This window comes from Pleurodeles waltl, chromosome 7 (assembly GCF_031143425.1).
Source record: "Pleurodeles waltl isolate 20211129_DDA chromosome 7, aPleWal1.hap1.20221129, whole genome shotgun sequence".
NCBI lineage: Eukaryota > Metazoa > Chordata > Amphibia > Caudata > Salamandridae > Pleurodeles > Pleurodeles waltl.
The window spans coordinates 268,015,331-268,040,624 of record NC_090446.1 but is presented as its reverse complement, the minus strand read 5'-3'; positions in this window follow the sequence as shown (position 1 = coordinate 268,040,624).

The window sequence follows — 25,294 nt, the reverse complement described above, 5'->3', positions numbered from 1 at the left end:
CGGTGTCTCTGTAGCTGTTCCATCACATAGGGGACGCTGCTATTTCGCATAACATACGCGTCATGCACTGACCCAGGGAACTTGGCATTCACATGGGAGATGTACTGGTCTGCCAAACAGACCACCTGGACATTCATAGAATGATAACTCTTTCTATTTCTGTACACCTGCTCACTGCCTTTGGGGGGTACCAAAGCCACATGGGTCCCATCAATGGCACCAATGATGTTGAGGATATGTCCAAGGGCATAGAAATCACCCTTCACTGTAGCCAATTCATCCTCCTCAGGGAAAACAATGTATCTCCGCATGTATTTCATCAGGGCAGACACCACTCTGGACAAAACCTTAGAAAACATAGGCTGAGACATTCCTGATGACATGGCCACTGTTGTCTGAAAAGACCCACTTGCCAAAAAATGGAGTACTGACAGAACCTGCACCAGAGGGGGAATCCCAGTGGGTTGGCGGATGGGGGACATCAGGTCGGGCTCCAACTGGGCACACAGTTCATGAATAGTGGCTCTGTCAAGTCTGTAACGAAGTATAATATGTCGTTCTTCCATTGTCGACAGGTCCACCTGCGGTCGGTACACAGGAAGATTCATCCTTCTCCTCGCAAGTCCCAGCGGACGGTGCCTAGGAAGGACAACATGGATCACAGAGTCAAGCAACCCACAGGTACGTAACCACAGCTTGCACAGTAAATGAATCGCAATGCTGTGAAAGGCGTGTATGAGTGGCAATGCACGGCCTAGGCCTGTGTGACGCAGTAGAAATTAAGCCATGTGGGCCTTTGAAATGGCGGCTGCCTGACCTGTGAAGTGTGACAATGGGATGTGAGGTCAATGCGCTGGCGTGGCACACCGTGGCGGTAGGCGGTCGAAGACCGCGGTGCGAAGCCGCATTGGTTAACATTGAACCCTATGGGTCTCAGTAGCCAATGACGATGTGCGCCGGCGGTCGCGGTACGCACCGCGGCGGTACGCACCGCCGTGGGCGTGACCGCCATTTTCTAGCTGCTTAATCACTCGAGACCTGATCATCCACAGGAGAGGACCTATACTGCAAGTGCTGCTGTGACCTCGGTCTGGGAGATACTATGGCTGCTTCGACTGGGGAAAGGGCCCCTCCTTCACTTCAGAAGAGTTGGAGAAACTTGTTGATGGGGTCCTCCCCCAGTATGCGCTACTCTACGGTCCTCCAGACCAACAGGTGAGTACACTGGGTGCACGTTGAATGGGCTATGCCTGTGTTGAGTGGGGTGTATGTAAGATGGTGGGGAGGGGAGCGAATGAGGACTGCAACGCACGACAGATGAGAGCATGTGCCACATGGCAAGGTTGGGGAGGGGGGGCCACTCACATCTACCATGCAGAAAAGTGATGATATTTCGTTTCCCACCCTGTACATGTCACATAGGTCAGCGCCCATCAGAAGATTGAGATTTGGCGTGCCATCGCCAAGGACGTCCGGGCCCTGGGGGTCCACAACAGACGGGGCACCCACTGCCGAAAGAGGTGGGAGGACATCCGCCGCGGGACCAGGAAGACCGCCGAGTCTCTGCTGGGGATGGCCTCCCAACGTAGGAGGGGTGCCAGCCGCCAATTGACCCCCCTGATGTCCCGGATCCTGGCGGTGGCCTACCCCGATTTGGATGGGCGCGTGGGGACATCACAGCAGACACAAGGGGGTGAGTATCAGCACATTCTGCTATCTTTGCGCGCAGTGGAGGTGTCTGGGTTGGGGAGGAGGGCTGTGGGTGACTTTAGGCCAGGGTGCTTTCTGCATGGCCCTGTGCCCCCGCCCCCCACCTCTGTAGGGTGCCAAGTCGAGCTATCCATGGTCCTGCATCACCCATGTGTGCATTTGTTGTCCATAGACCTGTAGGCCTAGTCACAAGTACTGAGTAGTGTACCCCGATTGCGCGGCATAGTGCAGGGGGCTTCTGTGTCTGTCCTCTCCGCCAACGGTGTTGCCAATGCATGCACTCAACCTGTCTTTATTTCTCCCCCCAAACATTTTCTTTATCTTCCTGTGCATGTGTGCATTAGCATCATCAGGCGGAGGAGAATTGGCATCAGAGCACGAGGGAGCTGCAACTCACATGGCCCCGGAGGGCCATGCTACAGACACCGAGTTCAAAAGTGAGACGGAGGGCGAGGGGAGCTCCACAACGGGGACCCGTGGAGACGTCAGCGACACTGACACGTCCTCGGAAGGGAGCTCCCTTGTGGTGGCGGCAACATCCGTGCCCCCCGCCACAACAGGTGCAGCCGCCACCCAGCGCACCAGACCCGCCCTCCCAGCAGCCCCTCGGCCTTCGCTCCGTGCCCGCTCGCCCAGGAAGGCGGGCATCTCCTTCGCCCCAGGCACCTCAGGCCCTGCCCCAGTTACCCCTGCTGCCCTCAGCGAGGAGGTCATTGACCTTCTCAGGACACTCCTTGTTGGGCCTCTTGAATGCCATCCAGGGTGTAGAAAGGGAGGTGCATCGGAGCAATGCATACCTGGAGGGCATTCATTCGGGTCAGGCTGCCCATCAACGATCGTTCAATGCTCTGGCCTCAGCACTGACGGCAGCCATTGTCCCGGTTTCCAGCCTCCCTCTTCTAACTGCCTCCACCCAGTCCCAGTCTCCTGTTCCTCTGCCTATCCCATCCACACCATCAGACCAGCCTGCACACACCTCAACACCCAAGGGCAGCTCATCCAGACATAAGCAACACAGATCCCACAAGCATTCACACAAACAACATCCAGATGCAGACATGGCAACAGTCACTACCACCTCTGTGTCCCCCTCCTCCTCGTCTCCCTCCTCCCTCCCTGTGATGTCTCCACTCACACCTGCATGCACACCACCATCAGCCAGTACTTCCATCACAAGCACACCCTCCAGTACAGTCCACACGCGTGCAGTCACCACCCCCACTGCCATTTACACGTCCCCTGTGTCCTCTCCCAGTGTGTCTGTCACCCCCTCTTTCAAAACACACAAACGCAGGCAGCCACCCACCCAACAGCCATCCACCTCACCACAGCCTACGTCACAAGCACCTGCACCCAAAGACAGCACACTTGACTCTCCTAAAACCACATCCTTTTCCTCCACTCCCATACCCACTGCACCTACCATTCCCATTGCTTCTAAAAAAACTTTTCCTCTCCAAAGTTAACCTCTTTGCATCACCTGACCCACCCCCTCCATCTGGTAAGAGTCCTAAGAGCACCACAGCCACCACCAGCCCTGCATCGAGGGCGACCATTGTGCACGGGTTTTGGGGTCCACCTTTCCCGAGTGCAGATACATCGGCCAGCAGCAAGGGGACAGTCAGCCCACCCCCTGGGAAGAGAACCCGAAGAACAAAGGGCCGGCGCGAGAAGGCTGAGACGGCTGCCACCAAGGAGCGTAGTTGTGGCCCGTCACCTGCCACAACATCAAGGGGAGGCAAGGGCCAGAGAGCTTCATCGAAGGAGGGCAAGGGCAGTAGGGCGGAGAAGTCAGCCAGCAGGCGCGCGGACCAGGAGGGCCCCACCAGCCCCATACCGGGTGTGACGGAGGACACCCACGGGCCCAGGACTCCATCACAGGAGGGGCCAGCAACCGCACGGTCGGAGGGCGACTAAGCGGGGAGTCCTGGCCAGGTCTGGCTCCCTTGAAAGACAGGACAAGCACTGCTGAAGAGGGCCCCGCCAAGACAGGCACTGCTGAACAGGGCCCCGCCGTGAAGAGCACCGCTGAAGAAGGCCCCGCCAAGACAGGCACCGCTGAACAGGGCCCTGCCGTGAAGAGCACCGCTGAAGAGGGCCCCGCCAAGACAGGCACCGCTGAAGAGGGCCCCGCCGTGAAGAGCACCGCTGAAGAGGGCCCCACCAAGACAGGCACCGCTGAAGAGGGCCCCGCCAAGACAGGCACCACTGAACAGGGCTCCGCCGTCTCAAGCACCGCTCTGCAGGGCCCTTCCTGTCAAGCACCGCTCCGCTGGGCCCTTCAACTCTAGCACCGCTCCGCTGGGCCCTTCAACTCTAGCACCGCTCCGCTGGGCCCTTCCTGTAAAGCACCGCTCTGCTGGGCCCTTCATCTCAAGCACCGCTCCGCTGGGCCCCGCCGTCTCAAGCACCGCTCCGCTGGGCCCTTCATCTCAAGCACCGCTCCGCTGGGCCCTTCAACTCTAGCACCGCTCCGCTGGGCCCTTCCTGTCAAGCACCGCTCCGCTGGGCCCCGCCGTCTCAAGCACCGCTCCGCTGGGCCCTTCCTGTCAAGCACCGCTCCGCTGGGCCCTTCCTGTCAAGCACCGCTCCGCTGGGCCCTTCCTGTCAAGCACCGCTCTGCTGGGCCCTTCATCTCAAGCACCGTTCCGCTGGGCCCCGCCGTCTCAAGCACCGCTCTGCTGGGCCCTTCATCTCAAGCACCGCTCCGCTGGGCCCGCCGTCTCAAGCACCGCTCCGCTGGGCCCTTCATCTCAAGCACCGCTCCGCTGGGCCCCGCCGTCTCAAGCACCGCTCCGCTGGGCCCTTCATCTCAAGCACTGCTCCGCTGGGCCCTTCAACTCTAGCACCGCTCCGCTGGGCCCTTCCTGTCAAGCACCGCTCCGCTGGGCCCTTCCTGTCAAGCACCGCTCCGCTGAGCCCTTCCTGTCAAGCACCGCTCCGCTGGGCCCTTCATCTCAAGCACCGCTCCGCTGGGCCCCGCCGTCTCAAGCACCGCTCCGCTGGGCCCTTCATCTCAAGCACCGCTCCGCTGGGCCCTTCAACTCTAGCACCGCTCCGCTGGGCCCTTCCTGTCAAGCACCGCTCCGCTGGGCCCTTCCTGTCAAGCACCGCTCCGCTGGGCCCTTCATCTCAAGCACCGCTCCGCTGGGCCCCGCCGTCTCAAGCACCGCTCCGCTGGGCCCTTCATCTCAAGCACCACTCCGCTGGGCCCCGCCGTCTCAAGCACCGCTCCGCTGGGCCCTTCATCTCAAGCACCGCTCCGCTGGGCCCTTCAACTCTAGCACCGCTCCGCTGGGCCCCGCCGTCTCAAGCACCGCTGGCCCATTGACAGTGCCAGTTCTGTGTCGAGCTGGTGTTCACGCTGCACTCTGAGCACCCTGCCTCCTCCAATACCAGTGGAGTCGGTTATCCATCTGATGGACTGTGGCTTTGAACTCCCCAGGATGGCACAGTGGGCAACCCACCCACTGTAGAGACTTGAGAGACTGTGGCTTTGAACTCCCCAGGATGGCACAGTGGGCAACCCACCCAATGTAGAAACTTGAGAGACTGTGGCTTTGCACTCCCCAGGATGGCACAGTGGGCAATCCACCCACTGTAGAGACTTGTGAGACTGTGGATTTGCACTCCCCAGGATGGCACAGTGGGCAGCCCATCCACTGTAGAGACTTAAGAGACTGTGGCTTTGCAATCCCCAGGATGGCACAGTGGGCAATCCACCCACTGTAGAGACTTGTGAGACTGTGGCTTTGACCTCCCCAGGATGGCACAGTGGGCAATCCACCCACTGTAGAGACTTGTGAGACTGTGGCTTTGCACTCCCCAGGATGGCACAGTGGGCAATCCACCCACTGTAGAGACTTGTGAGACTGTGGCTTTGCACTCCCCAGGATGGCACAGTAGCCATGGAGGCCCCTCGTGGATCTGGCGTTGTGGACTCCTGTGGCTGAGGTGCCCCCCCTTCCCTTCCCCCTGAGGTGCCTGTAGTTTTATCATCTGATGCCCCAGCAGTGTTCTCTCCAACGGTATCTGGTCTCCTGTGTGGGCTTTGCCCATGTGTTTGTGGACATTGGCCCATGGACTGTGAAACTTTAACAAAATGAGCTGGACTTCTTGCCTATGTATTTAGATTTAGCACTGTTCATTTGTTTTTTTAAATATTTCAAATAGATGATTTTCCATGACTTCAATGAACCTCTGAGTTGTTGCTCTGCATTGGTGTGTAGATAGTTGGGGGGTATGGCGTATGTGTGTGCCCGTAAGCTTTCCTACTCCCCCCTCCCCTGTGTCGTCGGTGCAGTACTCACCGTTGTCGTCTGCGCCGGCGTTCGTACTCGTGGTAGATGAACAGGTAGACAATAGCTGGTAGGATGTTTAATTCGGGTTCCATGCTGTCCAGGTTCCTCGTAGAGTGTGTATATGTGAGCGTTTTCCCGTTCGTAGTCTGTTTCCGCCGTGTTTTTATCGGCGGGGCTCCCGCCCCGGAAAAGGTGGCGGATTGGTGAGTTGTGATAGGGTGGGCGGTACATTGTCTGCCGCCTGTCTGTTGGTGGTGACCGCCGCGCTGTTTGTTTGCCCCGCCGTGCCGGTCGGAGTGTTAAAGTGGCGGGCTGTGTTGGCGGTTCCCACCAGGGTCAGAATTCCATTTTTTTTACCGCCTGCCTGTTGGCGGGTTGGCCGCCACTTTAACACCGACCGCCAGGGTCGGAATGACCCCCAGAGTCACTTGAGGAATTGGGGGGACATGAAATGTATATTGTGAATAGCAAAGATAAGAATATAATTTTGAGTGTTGTTTAAAATACCATTTTTTAAAAGATTGTTAAAATATAATATTGTTTTATGGATTATTTCTTAAGCATTTTTTAATATATTAGTGCTGAATGTTAGTTTTATTGCTAAGGAAACTTTTTCTTGTTATTTTGAAAAATTATTTTTATTTGTATTAATGTATTAAACATTTGTATTAATGTATTAAACATATATATGTAAATGTTATTATGTTACAGGATTGGGATGGCAAGTGTATAAGGGGAAAGGGTGGAGAGAGTATTAAAATATATGAGTAATAATTCATGTGCACATGCATTTTGTAAACAAATTCCAATTCTTTCTAATATTACGTTTTATTTTTTTAAAATGACAAATGTATTGTCCAAATTTTCATTTATCTATTATAAATAGTTGTCATTATATGAATTTGAAGTAAATTTAATTAATTGCTCTTCTACATTGTATAATACATGTCTATGTATAGTACATTTTATTTAAAATTTAAATTTATAATTCTTTGGCTTTTTGTTAATTTTCTATTTTATTTATTGTTTTACACAATAATATTAACTTTAGGTCTTTGTTTTACAAATACAACTGTTAATATGGTGTATTTACCTGATCATTTCTATTATTTTAAATGTACATAACATTTCAATATACAACTATATAATTACATTTATGCTTTAGTTGTAGCAATTTAATATTATGTTAATTAATTATTGAAAGTATTTGCATAATTCTTAATTTTTGAAAATAAAGTTTAAATCATTTAATTTGAATTTAATTTTTATATGCTTACTTTAATGATTTTTTATGTAACAATGTTTGTTTGTTTTATTTTATTTTAATGTGGTATAGTATCATTATTTAATTAATTCTAAAACAATCAACATATAATTTAATTTTACATTTTTACAAATTAATTTGTTTATATGATGATCATTCAGGTGATATTTCATAAAATAAACATATTTATGTGGCTAATTTACTATGATTATGTTTTATAAGTGTATTATAAATATTAAGACTTATTTTAAAATTATAATTTTTTATCAATGCATGCTGTTCAGTCATTTTATTAGTTTATGTTAAAGTGTTGTATTATGTAGCAGATATTTGTTTAATCATTTGTTTTCAATATTGAAAGTTTTTAAAAATTGTTAATATATTATTTTAAAATATTTTTTTACTGTTAATTATATTTAAAAGATTCATCGGGTGGGAATAGGCAAAGTTAATTTCACCCCTTTACTTTTAAACAAATTGTCTAAAATGGCTTAAAATGGAGTGGGAAGAGTAAATAGCACTCCTGTAGTGTCCAACACCTTCACAAAATGGTGTAGATTGGAATAGGAATAGTTAATGTTACCCCTTTAGTATCTAACACTGTCACAATACATATGTATAGTTTATAAGTATATTTTAAACAAAACAATAACATTTTATTTTCTGTTTTATTATAGTATTATTTTATACTTTACATAATTGTTCCATATTTTTACTTAACATGTATCGATTTCTTATATTTTTATAACATTTCTAAATATTTTTGAAACATTTTCAGTTTTTTTGTTTAAAGTTCCATTATTTTCTATAGGGAGATAGTGGGTTTGTTGTTTTCATTTAATGGCCACATTTTTTACACCTAACATTACTTTTGTAATATATTTTGTCATTTTGAGATGGTTTTCTTGGGAGTGAATCAGCGTAAGGTGCTGCTGCTTGTCGGATAAGGTAAGACCTTTTTAAAAGTTGTCTACACATTTTGGGTACAGGGAATGTAGGAAGAACCAGTTGGTGGTTCATAATGTTATTTCAATTTGTTTGTACCCAGTCATAGTCATAATATTATGTTTTCAATTCATTCTTTGTACATTCAAAAAATATTCTGTTGTTCCGGATGTCATTTACATTGGCCCATATCCTTTATTCTCAATTTTTCCAAACTTCATTACATTACATTGCAAATCCACATTATTTAATTCTTTGACAGCTGAAGTGTTTTGTTTCGTTTGGGGCTTTTTCAATACAGATATATATTCAAATTCAGGCTGACCAGCGGAAACCCTGAAACAGAGCGTTCGTGCTGGTCTGACCGGCGGGAACACTGATATCTTGTAGCACTGAAGAGCTGGCCAGCTCCCTTGGAATGCGTACTGTCTGCAAAGCAGACAGTACGCGTTCCAATGGTGCTGGGCAGGGCCCCCACTGTGGCCCCCCCGAACTTGTTCTCTACCAGTATTTTCATGGTCAGGAAACCACCATGAAACTGGGTGGGGGAGAGCATGGTTGTAATTAACAGGGTGGCGCTGAGTTCAGGGTTGCCCAGGACATCCATCAGCTCATCAGGATGTTTGATCCTGGTGGGGATGGCAGTCTTTAGGCGGGTCCACCCGCCGTAATGAGGTGGTCTGACCACCACTGCAAGGCTGGCAGCCTCGTATTAAGGTCCTATGTCAAGTCACATACAATTTTTCTTAACTACGATAAGTTTATAGGTTGCTAGTAGCCAGGGTCCAATGTGCATGGCGTCTCACCACATTAAAATTTTTAATTAGTAGTCAAAGTGTTGGTTTTTACTTTTTAGGTTCTTTATTTGTAATTTGGGTTAAATTGTTTAATAGTAGGAGTAGGAGTGTCACTGGTGGCTGTTTTAGATCTGTGTTAGTGCTAGGTAGAGTTTGGTAGTATTGTATTGTTATTTATAATATTATGTTATGTGTTTTGCATAGTTTTAATGTAATTTTTATAGAAGGTTTGAAGATAGTGTTTTCTGTGTTTGGGTATTGCATGCATTTTACAAGTTTATGGTTCTGAAGTTTTTACAATTCCTCAGGTTTTTGTTATTGTTCCTTATTACCTTGGATTGCTTGGATGGATTTAAATTGGAGGTGTTTCATTTTTGCATTATGTTGGACTTTTTTGGAGTTATTTTTCTGTTTTATTTTGTTTATTATATTATTGCTAAATAGATGTGTACCAAGAGCTACAGCTGCAGAAGGGTAAATGTTATGTATGTAATTATTTTAGGTGGAAATGTTACATTTTATTTTTATTATATATGTGCTGTTGATGTCATTGTTAGGTGTTATTTAATATGTTATGTGCTGTATTTACTTGAGTCTGTTTGATTTGTTTTTAATTCTGAGCTTTGTGGTTGATGATTTGTTTGTTTGTAACTAATTAATAAACATATTATTGTTATGTATCAGTCTTTTTTTGCTATTTTACTTGAGTGTTGTTTTGACTGATATATAAAAATGATTTGTTTGCTATTTAGTTAAAAAATATTTAGATATGTTGGTGTTCACCTTTGTTAAGGTTTATTGTTTAGTGTTCAGATATTTTATTTTACAACACGGTTTTTGCTATTGATTCTAAGTAGTGTACTCTTTTGTTGTTATTAAAGAGATTTACCTTACATTGTAGCATGTTGTAATTTTAGATCTACTTTAGGTTACTGATTTCTCCATTATTAGCTGTTGGTTGGTTTGTTCTTTTTGTAGGGCTTCTATGAATTTGTATTGTTTAGGGTGGGTTCTACCTAGTTTGAAGGGGAACTCATTGTGCCATGTTTCTATTGTGTTGTTGGTTTTGGCTTCTTGAGCCATGGTGCTTTTGTAGACATTCCACAATGGTATTTAGAATTTGGGTTGGGATCTGCTTCTAGAGTGGTGCAGTCTACCAAACCCAGGTGTCTTCAAAGAAGTACATTAGTGGACTTAATGGTTGATTATGAGTTTGGCAGTTGAACCACCTGAACTCCAATAGGGCGGTCATGAGGCAGCCATCAAGCTGGCGGCCTCACCACCACTGTATTACACTGTTTCCACCGGGCGGCCGGTGGAAACATTGTATTACGATGTTCCCACCGGTCAGGCCGGTGGAAACAGTGCAACGGCATTGACCTTGGGAGCCGAGGCCAATGCCGTCACACATAGCACCCTTGAAATGCAGACTGCCTGCCGTAGCAGACAGTGGAATTCCGAGGATGCTGACAAGGCCCTTGTACTTACCACTACATGGTTGTGAGAAGTGCAGGGGTCTCCCTGTGGCCCTCAACTCTGCCTTTCTGCCAGCCTGTTCTCTGGACCGCCAAACTTGAAATGAGGCCCTTAGTTTGTACTAGTTTTGTTGGTATTATAGTAGTTACCTCGGTTACAGGGACTAGTGTAATTTGTTTTTTTTAATTTTGAAGGCAAATTGTTTTTTGTCACATATTCTACTCTTAGTGCAGATTGTTTGAGGTATTTCCAAATGTTTTGATTAAAAGGGTAGTAACAGCCTTGTATGCATGTGCGTGGATATACTTTGAGCATTGTTTGTACCATGGCTTGTTCAAAGTCAAATATTTTATAGAAGGAGTAGTTGTTTGGTTTAAGTTTAATTTGGTTTGTAGTGCTTAGGATGTACTACTTTGTTTATTGTATTGCAAGGATTATATGAATGGTACATTAGTGTTTTAATATTCAAACTGTATGGTGTATGTCTGAGTGAATGGTTTGGAGCACATTTTGAAAGCTGCATTTTTCATCAATGTTTGTTAGCGGCTTAGTTTTACTAAGGTATCTGCTGTAGCAAATATAATAATGTCTTTCTCATTGTTCAGACCGTCATGTATGAGGAAAGGTTTTTCATTAAGTGTTAAGGAATTTGGATGTCTTGCTATCTTCTCCAGGCAGGAGCAGTGTAATTGGTGGCTTTTTTAGTTCATGCTATCAAACATTTCAAGATGGGTATAGCTGGTACTTATCCCATGATGTGTTCAGTTACTTTAGGCAGTAAATATTTCAGTAGTTTAGTAGTGGGTGCTTAGAAACTAGTGCTTGCCTCTATTAAATCTTGTAGTAGATGCCTTATATTGATTTCAATGACATTTGGGTGATGGTTGTGTTCCTTCACATTAATAACAGCATTATCTTCTGTAGTAGCCTGTGCATAACAAATGTTGGAGTAATATTTTGTACATTTCCAATTAACATTTTCCGAGCACATACTTTCTTGTCTATTAGTGTAGCTCATTGTTGGAGAATATTTGTTTCCCTTTCTGTGATGCAACATTTTCTGTCATTATGTCTGAAAAAAGTTTAATGATATAATTAATTCAATTTTAATATAACTATAGTGAACATACAAAAAACAGCAATCATTTTAAATTTTATACTTACATATGTGCTCTTAATGGTAATCACAGTCCTTTTTTCAGTTGTCCGTCAGAGGCATTTTAGGGCCTCATTACAAGTTTGGAATTTAGAATGATCTGACCGCCAAAGCTGCGAACAAAGGCTGCCATCATAACAGTGGCCTCCTCTCCAGTTGTATTATGGTGTCTCCACCGGGCTGACAGGCGGAAACATTGTACTACAAAGTGTTTGCCAATCAGACAAGCTGAAGCAGTGCCACAGCATTGGCCTCACTCCTTTAAGGGTACCAAGGTCAATGCTGTGGCACAACAGCACCCTCAGAATGCACTGACGATGCTGGCAGGGGAGGCCCTGGACTGCCCATGCCATAGGCATGGACAGTGTAGGCCCCCCGTGGCCCCTGCCAGCCTTTTCATGGCTTGGACCCTGCCATAAATAGGCAGGCGGAAAGAGGACTCGTGATCAGCATGGCAGCGCTGAACTCAGCGCCATTGTGGCTGACCATGACTCCGACCTCCGTCACCCCGCTGGGATCCATGATCCTGGCTGTGGTGGCGATACCCTAATGGTCCAGCCACCAGGGTTGTAATCTTGTGGTCAGACCACCAGGAATAAGGCAATCCAAGCTCCACTGTAAATTTGGCAGTCCTCAAACTCATAATTTGGCCCTAAGCCTGATGATGAAGAATGTCCCCTAATGGTGAGTGAGGGCTATTGTTCCTAAAAAGCTAGTGCTTTTGGGGACCAAATACTCTCCTCCAGATAAGTGGAACGGAGCCTTGAATTTCAGAAGAGTGCATATTGGTTTGTAGATTAGGGTTATCTAGGGAGATTGGTGCACTGTACTGTACAACTCTCCCCATTTATTGCCACCTTTGCTTTTTTTTGTAATGTTGAAATGTGACCGACCTCCGTGCAGGCTGCCAGAAGCTCGGAGTTACAGAGTTGAACTTATAGTCATTCGGACACACAGGGCAAATGAAGAGAGAGGGAATAGACATACTGGGCGCTGTACATAAGACGATGGTCAACAGCATACTGGCCTGTTACAAGGAAATCATGGAAATACTGATGACGACTCCCTCTACAGCTGATTCACTGTGACACATGAAATCCACATTAAAAAAACACACAGGGACATCTTATAACATTTTGCAGGACATACTCAATCTGAAAAGCTCCTTTGGAAACAAAAGCCCATATTTATAGGCTTTGTGGCTCAGGGCAGCACAGCAAGTCACCCTCTGTGCTGCTCCGCTACACAGGGAAAGAAAGGGGAGGAACGTGCTGTAATTAAAAGTTTACCGCACATTCTTGTCTTTTCCCCTGTACTGGGGGAATTTAGGAAGCATAGCGTCAATGCAGGTACCCTTGCACCATGGTGCAAAGATGCCTGATTTGCATGCAGGATTGTATTTGTGCAGGAAGAGGCACCTTTCTCTATAAAAACAATCCTGAGAAGAAATAAATATATTTCTCCTTGTTATGCCTCACCTGGGAGGCGTATCTTTTTGGCGCCTTCCCAGGTTTAAAAGTTCTTGTGAATCTGGACAAGCATCAAAATACATGGATGCTGCGTGAGAACACCCACGCAACACCCATGGAAATGCCTCCACGGCACAGAGTAATGTAAGGCAACGATTTGACCTGCGTTACATTGATCAAGATTTATGAAGCCACACAGGGCCACGCAAGGTAGCCTTGAGTGGCTTCATAAATGTCACTTAAGGTTTGCATTGCTCTTGCACCATGTTGCATGGTGCAAGAGCGATGAAAACCAGGCCATAAATATGGCCATAAGTTTGATGCTGAGTTGATTGATGTGGGTCTGCTACAAGCAGAACAGAAAAAGATAGCAGAACAAGTGGAAAACAATAGGGCAGATTTAAGGGCCCCTAGCACCTCCTTGTGCCACATTAGCATCATTTCTTAAAAGGCCAAAATCACTGTGCCATATATTTACAAAGTGGTGCAATGCAGCATTGCACCACTGTTAGACCTGCCAGCCTTAGGGTGGTCACCCATAACTTTGCCTGCCTCCCTCCACTTTTTAGACACTCAGACTCTGCGCACATTACCACTGCTAACCAGTGCTAAAGTGCATATGCTCTCTCCCTTTAAACATGGTAACCTTGGATCATACCCAATAGGATTATTTAATTTACTTCGAAGTAGAAGAAGAAGCTTTATTCGGTATGAAAAAAATAAATCCATTACAACACATAGGGGGTCATTCCGACCCCGGCGGGCGGCTGGCGCCGCCTGCCGGGCGGAAACCGCCAAAAGACCGCACCGTGGTCAAATGACCACGGCGGTCATTCTAACTTTCCCGCTGGGCCAAAAGATCGCCCGCCGGCCCAGCGGGAAAGCCCCTGCAAAGAGGAAGCCGGCTCCGAATGGAGCCGGCGGATTTGCAGGGGTGCGACGGGTGCAGTGGCACCCGTCGCAATTTTCAGTGTCTGCAAAGCAGACACTGAAAATCTTTGTGGGGCCCTGTTAGGGGGCCCCACGACACCCGTTCCCGCCAGCCTGGTTCTGGCGGTGTAAACCGCCAGAAACAGGCTGGCGGGAAGGGGGTCGGAATCCCCATGGCGGCGCTGGAAGCAGCGCCGCCATGGAGGATTCCCTGGGCCAGGGGTAAACCGGCGGGAAACCGCTGGTTCCCCTTTTCTGACCGCGGCTTTACCACCGCGATCAGAATGGCCCGGGAAGCACCGCCAGCCTGTTGGCGGTGCTTCCTCTGCCCTCCACCCTGGCGGTTTCAAACCGCCAGGGTCGGAATGAGGGCCATAATCACCAAAACATTGTAAAAATACCAATAAAAACCATGTATAATAAAAGCACCCATCATAAAAACAAGTACATATAATTATATATATATATGTATATAAAAAGAAGATAAAAACCTCATTCATAAAAAACTGGCAAAAAACAAAAACAAAATAATAAGTAAAATCATTCTAAAAATTCTACATTTTTGCGCCAAGTAGTTGCTCCCTTCAGGAATTATCCCAGGCCCTTCCATACCAGTACATCTGAGGCCATTTGCAGCCACATGAAAGCAGGACGGTATTGCACAAAACCCTTGGGCCTAAGGAGCGGTAGTAGAAATCGGGTTCTAAATGGTGCATAAAAGACACAGAACAGTGTAAAATGGATCAAGGTCTGATGGGACACCCCATCACAGGGACAGGGTCTAATACATTTCTCCCCATACTGACCTGGGGGAAGCACAAATTACTTCTAATGATCCCCAAGTGGAATCGAGTTATGAGAGACCTTTCCCTCACATCCTTGATTTCTGAAAGATATCGCTCAGGACCCACCCACATCTTTAGCATAGTAAATTCCCTGATCGATTTTTTCCTTAGAGCCTCCCCCTCCCTCTTGGTCTCCTGGATTCTCTGAAAGTTCTCCTTAACCCATTTCTTATCATAGCTAGTCAGGTCCTCGGGATAATCAAACAATTCAGGCCGCCCCAGGTCATGTGCCATCTTCCTTATATGCGACAGCCAGGGAATAATCTTTACATTGTCGCAGGCCAAACAATCCCTAAGGATATCCCTATTAAGAGAAATCCATAGCAAAAGGGGAGCCAGCTGGGTAGTGTCCTGTACATACTCAAGGTCCAATTCCAGGTGAAGGCAAAATCCAGGAATATTTTGCCCGACACCCAGAAGTCTTCTACAGAACCGATTTTCTTCCACCATAAGGGCTCGGGTATCCCTAAACCCCCAAAGTGCTGAACCATACAGAAGGACAGGTAGGCATTTCCACCTATAGATTTCAAGCAGGGGTTTGATAGGTTTGCTCCCTACCCTAGCCGCAAAGTCAAAGGTTGCACCAACTGTTGCATGAAAAAGCACAATCCTTCTAGCAATACAGGGTTTCCAAGATCCTTTCTCATCAAAAATGACCCCTAAATATGGGAACTCATGGACTCTGCTAATAATTTGATCCTCCACCCTTAGCTCCCCCACCCTACTCATAGGTTTACCACAAACCATAAAGTGCGACTTCTTACAATTAACCTCCAGTCCCAAAGCTGACATAAAGACGACATAAGCTCTAACTAATTCTCGGAGACCATTCATCGTGCGGGCCATAAGGACCGCGTCATCCGCATACGTCAGCACAGGGATATCAGTACCCTTCACCTTCGGGACATCCCTGCAGTGTTCAATCAGAAAATCTGACAGTCCATTTGTGTATAAAAGGAACAGGGTAGGGGCCAAGACACACCCCTGGCGCACACCCCTTGAAAGCTTGAAAGCCTCCGAGCATTCCCCATTTGGGCCCACCCTCACGTTTGCAACTGTCCCAGAATGGAGATATCGGAGAAGCTCTACAATATTAGGGTCCAACCCTGACTGAATTAGCCTCTCCCATAATAAAGACCGATTGACTTTATCAAAAGCACAGCTAAGGTCCATAAAAGCAAGATAAAGGGTACCTTTCCTGGCCTGCGTGTATTTGTTGATTATCATCAGTAAATTAAGACACTGTTCTTGCGTGCCGAGGCCTTCCCTGAAGCCATACTGTTCCCGACTTAAAATATCATTTTCTATCATCCAGGCCTCCAGACGGCCTAAGATAATCCATCCCAGAATCTTCACAGCGGAGTCCAGCAGTGAAATAGGAAGATAAGACTTAGGATCATTTCGATCACACTTTTTAAACACTGGGACTATGCATGCCAATCTCCAAGAGGCAGGAATGCCCACAGTAACAGCTGCATTAACAACATGTAGGAGAATGGGTGCCCATAACTGAGGGTTAGCTTTATACAAGTCCATCGGGATTGAGTCCGGGCCCGGTGCTTTATTATACGCACAACTCTGTATTGCATCAATAACCTCCGGAAGTGAGAATCTGAGCCACATCATACACATTCTCCCACATATTTCTTAGGGGGGTACCCTCAAATATACTACAGAAATGAGTTACCCAGGCCTCCGGGGCTATATTACATCCAAGGCCCTCAGAGGTTTCTGTTTCAAAGGAACCTCTATTCACCACCTTCCAAAACAGGATGGGGTCTTTCAGAGCTGTAGCACGCTCTAACTCTTCCCAGGCTTTATCTTTACATTTTAGCTTACTATCCCTCAGGGTCCTTTTATACCTTATTCTAGCTTCTTTTACGAGAACCCAATCTCTAGGGTGAGTCTTGGTAGCCATCTTTAAATTTGTCCTTGCATCATAGCAGGCTTTGTCGTACCAGCCACATTTACGTTTATTAGGGTGGTTGCCTACTAAAACAAGACAGTCTCTGACTGCTGCATATACTACTTTTATCGCATCTATAACAGTCCTGGGATTTGGCGCTTCTGTCAGGAGTATTTCCATAAATACATGTAGGTTGTCCCCCACAACCCTTCCCACAACTTTTTGGGGGTCTACTTGCTTCCACCCAAGCCGCCTACCCTGATCCTTTGTCGCCACCGTTACAGGCCTGCCTCGTCCTAGTGAGCGTAGGGCCACAGGGAGTTTAAAGGACAATATAAGGGGATTATGATCGCTAAAGCACTCGCCTAACACTTTACCCCCAATCACCAAGTCTCTCATAGGAGGGGACACAAAAATATAGTCGATGGTGGAACCAGACCCTCTACCGACTTAGGTTGGAAGTTGGTGAGAGCCTACTGCTTCAATATCATAGAAATTCAAGAGGCCCATCTCCCCGAGTTCCTTTAGTAGATCTCTGCCTCTCGAGTCCAGCGGACCCTGAGCTGAATAGACCTCACAGTCACAGGTGAAGGGATTAACCACGGTACTGGATCGGCCCAACTTGGCATTAAAGTCCCCGGAGATGATGGCACGAAATTCCAATCCGACCTTCTCCATTCTGTATTTCAAAATCTTACGAATGGAGAACAGGGCCCCAATTTGGCACCCCATACCCCACACAGCATTATAAAAGTTGACCAATAATACATTAAAATGATTGGAGAAGAGTACCCATACCAGCAATATACCTTGATGGTTACAGTTAATTTGGAAAGCACCCACTATCTTAGATAAGCGAATTAGAGTGACCAGGCTACCTTTCGAGCGACCACCAAGAGACTGTACAGCTGGAATTGCATATCTGTCATACCCATCCCACACAGCCAGTCCCGCCGACCAAGTTTCCTGAAACATGATGACATCATAGTTAGCCACACACCCAACCCATGCTTGATCAGATAGCTTAGCGTCATAGCCCGCAATATTCCATGAGATAAGATTACACAGTGGGGGCCCCTCTTCTTGTATAGCCAGTGCCTTGGTGCATTGTCAATCCACCCCTTCCAGGGATAGGTTGCTATTTTGTCTTCCACTATGAGCCTGCAGGCTGAAATGACCCAGGGGGAGGTTCCTACCGGATCCAGAAGAGACCCCAGTACAAACTCGGATGTGATCATAAAAATAACCCAAGGGAACCATACCCATAGAACCAGCACTAGGGACAGGAGAGCGATGGCTAGAGAGAAGTCTTTTGGTCAGGGCAGGATATCAGACATTTATAATAATACAGTCGCCCCTCCCCATCTTATTTTTAGGACCAACCCACCCAATTCTTCTGGCAAACAGGATATCCTTGAAGTCCTTACATGAAAAATCACAATTTTTGCTCAGCCAATGTCCAACCTTGTTTATGAGTTGGTTTGTAGACTCAGTTGCCCCATAAACAAGAGCAGGCACATTCGTCAGCACTACCACATAAGGGGCACACGCAGGGGGGAGATCCAAACAGGCCGGGGACGGCCTGGCAGCTGGCTGGTTCAGATTGTCATTTCCAGACAGCAGTTGGCCACCCCCTCCAACTGCCACAGAATCCGTATCAGGCTGCCTACTGCAGCTAACCATATTGACTGACCTCTCTGTCCTCAATGAAGAGGTTGGTACAGTCAGAGCAGTTTCAGCACAGACACCCTGACCCTCAGTGTTTACAGGATTCACCAAAAGGTAAGATGATTTTTCCATAGTCCCCAAGGGTCCTGCAGCTACCTCTGGGAAGGACAACTCCTTACTGGCGCAGGGATGCCTCGTCGAAGCCACACTTCTACTTACACCCTGGCTTCCTTGACCTCCTTGCGCACAAATCAGGGAAACAGTTTTTTCTATGGCAGATAGCTTCGCCATCAAAGGAGACAAAAGCTCCTGAATAATCTCCCGAAATGTAATCAGTATATTAGTTGTATCGTGCCCGAGTGCAGACAGGCTGAGAAATCACTGCTCGCACCCTTTGGGAGATCCAGGAGAGGTGTTTTAGATTTTGGTATCAGTTTTTTTAAGGCTTTTCTTTTCCTCGGGGGAGGGCTACAATTTTCCACAGGACAGGCCGAGGGAGAAGACAATAGAAGTCTTTTACTTCTTCTAGAAGGGCCATGGCCCCCAGGATCCTCTGTTGACTCTATTGGCTCAGCCTGGAGAGGCTCAGCATCAGCCATACAGCACCTTGCCCCATCCCCAGATAATCCACCTCCACATCCGCGGCCTCACAACGGCCATTTTCTGTTGGGGCCTGGTGCCAGTCTTCCAATTCCATGGATAGCCTCCTCTCCGCCAAATCAATTTCTTTTGTAACAACCCCAACAACTCTTGCCAGAAAGGAGTCTAATGTGGTGGCGCCATAACCCTGTCTGCTACTGCCATCACCCCCCCTGGGGCCCAGATAGTGCTCCTTTTTTCCTGCCCATATTAACAATGCTGAGAACAACGCAGCAGCGTGGCAACAAGCAAGATAGAACTCAATAGGCTTTTAAAAGTCCACTAAAAACAGAGAGAGACTCCAAATTATGTACCAGAAATAAAATAATAGATTTGAGCAGTCACTCCTTACTGTAGATGAAAGAGGGGTGGCCCAGCCCAGCCTCTTTCGGACGATGACGGGCGCAGGACGGGCCCGCCCTTGGCCCGGGATTTGCCCGGGCGCCGCCCGCGCATATCCCGCGCGGCGGGAGCGCTGCACGAGTTTTAAAGGGCTCCTGCCCTAAAGGAAATGTTGCCTCCTCCTCCTGCCGCCGCCGCCTCCCGCAATGAGCGCGTCCCACGCGGCGGGAGCGCTGCACGAGTTTTAAAGGGCTCCTGCCCTAAAGGAAATGTTGCCACCTCCTCCTGCCGCCGCCTCCTCCCGCAATGAGCGCGTCCCACGCGGCGGGAGCGCTGCACGAGTTTTAAAGGGCTCCTGCCCTAAAGGAAATGTTGCCACCTCCTCCTGCCGCCGCCGCCTCCCGCAATGAGCGCGTCCCGCGCGGCGGGAGCGCTGCACGAGTTTTAAAGGGCTCCTGCCCTAAAGGAAATGTTGCCTCCTCCTCCTGCCGCCGCCTCCTCCCGCAATGAGCGCGTCCCGCGCGGCGGGAGCCCTGCGCGAGTTTTAAAGGGCTCCTGCCCTAAAGGAAATGTTGCCTCCTCCTCCTGCCGCCGCCTCCCGCAATGAGCGCGTCCAGCGCGGCGGGAGCGCTGCACGAGTTTTAAAGGGCTCCTGCCCTAAAGGAAATGTTGCCTCCTCCTCCTGCCGCCGCCGCCTCCCGCAATGAGCGCGTCCCGCGCGGCAGGAGCGCTGCACGAGTTTTAAAGGGCTCCTGCCCTAAAGGAAATGTTGCCTCCTCCTCCTGCCGCCGCCGCCTCCCGCAATAAGCGCAATTTACTTATAAGTCCCTAGTAGAAGGCACTATGGGGGTCATTCTGACCTCGGCGGTAAAAGGCGCCTACCGCCGGTCAGAAATCCTCCATAATCCCGCCGCGGTCGCGGAAACCCGCCACGGTCATTCTGACCCGCAGAAGGCAAACCTCCGAAAATCCGACCGCCACAACAGACCGCCAGACCAGCGGTCGGCGGAAAAGTGGAGGTGACAAAACCTCCACCGCCACGCCAACAGAAATACGCCCATGCCATTACGACCCACGAATCCACGCGGCGGTCCTTCAAACGCGATATTCCATTGGCGGGACACACCGCCGCGGTCAGAATACACACAAACGAACAAAACTCAGCCACATTGGACGATTTGAATCCCACACACCTGATACACATACACACACCACTCCCACACACACAATACAATATAAAACACACACCCACATCACCCACAAACCCCTACGCGAAAAAATTCTGAAAGAAGGCCAGAGCGAGACACCAGCATCCACAAACTAACAGCCACAGCCACTCAACACCATCACCCACACACTATCCACACACAAAACAACACACACTACCACACTCAACTCACTTAAATACACATACTCCACCCCACACATCATACACACCACCCCATGGCACCCCAAAGACAACCCCGCTTCACAGACGAAGAACTCAGGGTCATGGTGGAGGAAATCGTTCGGGTAGAGCCCCAGCTGTTCGGCACACAGATACAATACACCAGCATTGCCCGGAGGACGGAGCTATGGCAGAGGATTGTCGACAGGGTCAACGCAGTGGGACAGCACCCCAGAAATCGGGAAGACATCAGGAAGCGATGGAACGACCTACGGGGGAAGGTGCGTTCCATGGTATCCAGGCACAACATCGCTGTGCAGAAGACTGGCGGAGGACCCCCACCTCAACCCCCACAATTCACATCATGGGAGGAGGAAGTCTTGAACATCCTGCATCCTGACGGCCTCGCAGGAGTCGGCGGAGGAATGGATACTGGTAAGTTGAAGCTTCAATACTGCTTCCCCCCCACCTGCATGCCAAATCAGACCCCAACCCTCACCCCCATCCTCGAACCCCACCCTCACCCCCACCCCCATCCTCACCCCCACCCTCACCCCCACCACCATCCTCACCCCCACCACCATCCTCACCCCCACCCCCAGCACACCTATTCCCCGCCAATGTCTCACCATCACAACCCACACATCCCAAAACCTAGGCCTGCATGCGTCCACTAAGCATGGACACCCATCACCAAAGCATGCCCAATGCATATACACATCCCCCCCACAAGCCACCCTCACCAAAGCCCCCACACACGAATGCCAGCACTTGGGGACACGAGAACCCATAGATACACCCATATGCCACTCATTGAAACTATAACCATACCTCTATACCCCTGCAGGACCCGACCGTCAACACACCGCGGCGGAGGGGCCAGAATTCTCCACACCCCCCACCCAAGAGGCCGTCAGCGATGACAGCAGCTCTGTCGACCTGGACACCGATGACCAGCCCGGACCATCGGGGACCTCTGGACAGTCGGTTCCCCTCACACAGGCCCAGGCCACTACAGACCCAAACCCCTCTGGGAACACCAGCACAGCTCCCACCCAGCGGGCCCATGCCTCTGTCTCCAGGGCGCGTCAATCTGCGGTGTGTCTACCACTACAGGGCACCCAGGATAACCCACCACCCCAACAACAACAGGGACCTGGGGGCAGTGGTAGTGGGCACACCGGCCAGGGGGCAGAGGCCCAGGGAAACAGGGGAACTCGGAGGGCAGCTGTGCGACAGGGGGGGGAGGAGAGGCCCAGGGAACCCACTCTCCACGAGGTCCTCACCACCATCATGGGAGCATACAACCGCTCCCAGGAGACGATGGCGACGGTACTGGCCCGGTTCCAGGAGATCCAGGTACTGCAGGAGGAACACTATCGGGGGTACAGGGAGGACATCAGAGCCATCAACACCACCCTGGTTACCATGGTAGGGCTGCTGCAGGACCTCGTCAACACCAGGGCGGACACTGAACAACACCCAAGGGCCCCTGCCACTAGCCTGGACCAAGAACAGCCAACCACCTCCGCCGGCGCTAGTGGACAGGAGGCCCCCGCACAGCAGCAGCCCACCAGACCCCCACCTCCTGCAGGAGAAGAACCACCCCGCAAGAGGGCCCTGAGATCTCGCAAGAAGACAGAGTAGGATGTCAAGACCCCCGCCAGCAATGGATACCACCTGATGTCATCCCACTGTCCCACATTGTCACCCTGTCCATCCTTGAACTGCCCATGCTCCATCTCTCCACAGGCCTCTGGACAATGCACCTGTGTGACTGTTACTCTGGACTCTGCCATGGACATTCCTTCACCATAGCCCCCACCCACTTGAAACCACCCATCCCATTTTGAGCACTTAAATAAACACCTATTTTGCACCAAAATATCTGGAGTCTGGCTGTGATTTCAATATATTGTAATTGACATGACAGTGCAAATATGTCCTTGTACATGGTGAAGTCAACAAACAGCTGCCACAAAGCTGTAGTCCATGGGGAAACGAAGCACAGGACTCGTAGTGGGGACCCCAGATCTGAAATAGGGAGGGAAAAGCCAAAACTCAGTCATCATACACTGGGGCAAATAGACAGGCAGCAGAGATGCAGGAGAGTAGTTAACATTTACTAAATTATCTTTGAAATGTTACCTGTGTCCTATTGGAAGTACTGTTCAATGATTCTGTCCCTGTTGTCTGTTTCAGCCCCGTCGTCTTCCTCCTCGTCACTCTCCTCAGGTTCCACCGCTGCCACAACACCACCGTCTCGACCATCCTCCTGCAGGAAAGGCACCTGGCGGCGCAAAGCCAGGTTGTGAAGCATGCAGCAGGCCACGATGATGTGACACACCTTCTTAGGTGAGTACATTAGGGATCCACCTGTCATATGCAGGCACCTAAACCTGGCCTTTAGGAGGCCAAAGGTGCGTTCGATCACCCTCCTAGTACGCCCATGGGCCTCATTGTACCGTTCCTCTGCCCTGGTCCGGGGATTCCTTACTGGGGTCAGTAGCCACGACAGGTTGGGGTACCCAGAGTCCCCCACTAGCCATACACGGTGTCTCTGTAGCTGTTCCATCACGTAAGGGATGCTGCTATTCCTGAGGATGTAGGCGTCATGCACTGACCCTGGGAATTTGGCATTTACATGCGAGATGTACTGGTCAGCCAAACACACCACCTGGATGTTCATTGAATGGTAATTTTTTCTGTTCCTGTACACCTGCTCCCTGTCTCTTGGGGGAACCAAAGCCACATGGGTCCCATCAATGGCACCAATTACGTTGGGAATATGTCCAAGGGCGTAGAAATCACCCTTCACTGTAGCCAATTCGCCCACCTCAGGGAAAATGATGTAGCTCCTCACGGATTTCATCAGGGCAGACAACACCTGGATAACACCTTCGAAAACATGGGCTGAGACATCCCAGAAGCAATTCCCACGGTTGTCTGAAATGACCCACTTGCCAAGAAATGGAGTACTGACATGACCTGCACCAGAGGGGGAATCCCTGTGGGTTGGCGGATGGGGGACATCAGGTCGGGCTCCAGCTGGGCACACAGTTCATGGATGGTGGCACGGTTAAGACGGTAGGTCAGGATAATGTGGCGTTCTTCCATTGTCGACAGGTCCACCAGCGGTCGGTACACGGGAGGATTCATCCGTCTCCTCGCCCAACCCAGCGGACGGTGCCTAGGAAGGACAACATGGAGCACACAGTCAAGCAACCCACAGGTACGTACTCACAGCTAGCACAGTAAACGATTCTCTATGCAGTGAATGGCGTGTCTGAGTGGCTATGCAAGGCCTAGGCCTGTGTGACGCAGTTGAAATTGAGCCATGTGGGCCCTGGAAATGGCGGCTGCCTGACCTGTGAAGTGTGACAATGGGATGTGAGGTCAATGCGCTGGCGTGGCACACCGCGGCGGGCGGCGGGCCAAGACCGCGGCGCCAAGCCGCATTGGTTAACATTGAAGCCTATGGGTTTCAGGAGCCAATGGCGAAGGGCGCCGGCGGTGGCGGGACGCACCGCCGCGGTACGCACCGCCGCGGACGTGACCGCCATTTTCTATCTACTTATCCACTTGCGACTTGAACTTTCACAGGAGAGGACCTATACTGCAAGTGTTGCTGTGACCTCGGTCTGGAAGGGACAATGGCTGCTGCGCCTGGGGAAAGGGCCCCTGCCTTCACTGGAGAGGAGTTGGAGAAACTTGTGGATGGGGTCCTCCCCCAGTATGCGCTACTCTACGGTCCTCCAGACCAACAAGTGAGTTTAATTCAATCTGGATTTGGGGCCACTGGCTGGCTTGGGGGCCTGGCGGGGGGCCTGGCGGGGATGGGGGGCATGTTGGGCCTGGCGGGGGGCATGGCGGGGGGCCTGGCGGGGATGGGGGGCATGTTGGGCCTGGCGGGGGGCATGGCGGGGGGCATGGCGGGGATGGGGGGCATGTTGGCCATGGCGGGGGGCATGGCGGGGATGGGGGGCATGTTGGGCCTGGCGGGGGCATGGTGGGGGGCCTGGCGGGGATGGGGGGCATGTTGGGCCTGGCGGGGGGCATGGCGGGGGGCCTGGCGGGGATGGGGGGCATGTTGGGCATGGCGGGGGGCATGGCGGGGGGCCTGGCGGGGATGGGGGGCGTTGGGCCACTGGCAAGGAAAATGCTGACAAACTTGAACGTGGTATTTCTCCCTCCCTGTACGTGTCACATAGGTCCGCGCCCATGAGAAGATCGGGATTTGGCGTGCCATCGCCAAGGAAGTCCGGACCCTGGGGGTCCACCATCGACGGGGCACCCACTGCCGCAAGAGGTGGGAGGACATCCGCCGCGGGACCAAGAAGACCGCCGAGTCTCTGCTGGGGATGGCCTCCCAACGTAGGCGGGGTGCCTACCGTCAACTGAGCCCCCTGATGTTCCGGATCCTGGCGGTGGCCTACCCTGATTTGGATGGGCGCGTGAG